This window comes from Otolemur garnettii, unplaced genomic scaffold (assembly GCF_000181295.1).
Source record: "Otolemur garnettii isolate 467f Iridium unplaced genomic scaffold, OtoGar3 scaffold00062, whole genome shotgun sequence".
NCBI lineage: Eukaryota > Metazoa > Chordata > Mammalia > Primates > Galagidae > Otolemur > Otolemur garnettii.
Genome location: NW_003852457.1, coordinates 6,498,730 through 6,500,858, shown reverse-complemented (window position 1 = coordinate 6,500,858; position 2,129 = coordinate 6,498,730). Strand labels below are relative to the sequence as shown.

Sequence of the window (2,129 nt, the reverse complement as noted above, 5' to 3'; positions counted from 1 at the left end):
ATATTTAAATCACCACAATGTCTGTGTCTAATCTCTAGGAAACAGAAAATTCAGCTCAGTGGTGTATCTGTGCAAACATCTGCTGGGGTGAGGTTGAGCTGCTAGCTCAGGGTTTAATAAGAAGCAATGGGAAAAGGAATTGAATTAGAGAGAAGAAGAAGAATCACCCATCTCAGATTCTCTTGGGGAAAAAATATATATATAATTTCAATCATTTGCAGGGGAATTCTCATTCCTAGTCCCAAGTATCTGACAGTTCTGTTCAATTTTCCTTTTGGAAACTGGCAGATTCAATTGCTTCCCGGAGAAATGAGTTACCATTACCAGCAGGGCTGGCACGCCCTTTCTGTGCAGGGCCCAACAGTAAATATCTTCGGCTCTGTAGGCCACAAAGTCTCCATCACAACTACCCAACTCTGCTGTTGCACTGTGAACACAGCCATGGACCAAACACAAAGGGATTGATTGGCCGGGTGTTCCAGAAAAATGTTTTTAAAAAGAGGTGGTGGTGGGCAGCACCTGTGGCTCAAAGGAGTAGGGCGCCGGCCCCATATGATGCAGGTGGCGGGTTCAAACCCAGCCCTGGCCAAAAAAAAAGAGGTGACCGGCTGGGTTTGGCATGTGGGCCATAGTTTGTCAACCCTTGTCAAAAAGTTACAAAGAATCCCCAAGGAACTGGAGCTGAGAACTAGAAAGAGCTAGAGCTGGGAGTCTGACCCAGATGGTGGCAAAGTCTCTGCACAGCCACCAGAGCTCTCACACCTCTCACGGCCGGGCTTCCACGGCTGCAGACCGCCTGGCACACCCATTCTGTAAGAGGGTTCTTGCTTAGACTGATCTGAAATGTCCCCCTGGCCTTCCTTCATTGGTCCTTGGGGCTACCTGGCACCACCCCAGACTCTCTCACACCCAATCATCCTTTGGCTGTTTCTATCTTGAAGTCTTCTTTTCTCCAGGTAGAACATTCTAAGTTCTTGTGATTATTTCTTGGCCCACCTGGCTTCAATTCCCCTCCCTTTCAGGTAAACCTCACCTTGTGAGATGCTGGCCTCAGACACAAAGTCAGGAAAGCAGAAAGACAGAGTTGCTATCGCGCAAACCCCACTGGAGGGCCAGGTGACTGTCTTGTGAGCAATGCAGCCTCCTCATCTGTGGAACAGGACAAGGACGCTGAGAGCGTGGAGTTGCGGTGAGGAGGAAATGGAAGCTACTCGCCCCCCTGGTGGGTGGAGCATGGAGGACCCTGCGTGAGTAAGGGATGAGGGCTGGATCTCGGGACACCAAAAGGAATGGCTAGGGCTACGGAGGATGGGTGTGACTCCTGGAAGGTGCTTGCCCCCTAAGCTGGTGCAGAGTAGAGGAGACCACCGGGGGCACAGAAATGGCCTCAGTAGTTCCGATGCAGACGCAGGGAGGAAGCCAGCCGGGGAGGGGGATGGGGGGTGGGGGCACGGTGCCTGCGTCTATCTGGGTTTCCTGCCGGGACATCTGGCACTGCTGGCAGGGCAAGGCAGGGCAGGGGTACCGACAAGCCAGAAGAGACCCAGCCGAGGTGGCCCCCAGCCTTGAGGGGACTCTGCAAAAATCTCAGTTTGCCTTTCTGTCTGGAAAGGGTGGAAGGTGGAGATGGGAAAGGTGGAGGATAGGTGGATTAGGTGGTCCCCCCTTCTGTCTCTGTGTCTCTTTCTCCTTTTCCTAATCCCCCTTTCCACACAGCTCTAAATCAGCTGTGCCTGCTTTGCTTAAAAATATCACAACTCTTCATCTCCCCTTCCCTCTGTTAAAACAGAGACTTTACAAACTATTCAGACTGCACAGGGGGAACGGGACCAAACTTGGCCTTGAATAATTTTAACAATTGCTTCCTTGTAATTCTAAGATTCTGAGGACAGGCCTGTCTCTGGGTGACAAAGTGCCCTTATTCCTCCAAGAGAAAGGAATTATTAACCACCCACCTGCTTTATCCCTGCCACGTCCCTGCCTGGAGGAAATGACATGTTGGCTACCTGCAGGTCATTCTTCCTCCTGTGAGGAAGGACCACACTCTCTTCCCCGGAGGCACCAACTCAGAATTCATGCTCTTCCTGGTCTCTCCCTTAGTGGATAAAGTTGACATAGAGATTCTGGTT

The 2,129-nt window shown here is 51.1% G+C and overlaps 1 long non-coding RNA gene across 1 annotated transcript in view; it reads left to right on the top strand.

Annotated features, from left to right (window-relative positions):
• LOC105887275 overlaps nucleotides 1–1,089 on the top strand; it is a 7,188-nt gene extending 6,099 nt beyond the window's left edge. The window contains exon 3 of the long non-coding RNA XR_001161425.2: nucleotides 1,023–1,089. This is a non-coding gene — a long non-coding RNA (uncharacterized LOC105887275). The remainder of the gene's footprint in view (nucleotides 1–1,022) is intronic.
• Nucleotides 1,090–2,129: the final 1,040 nt, after the last annotated feature.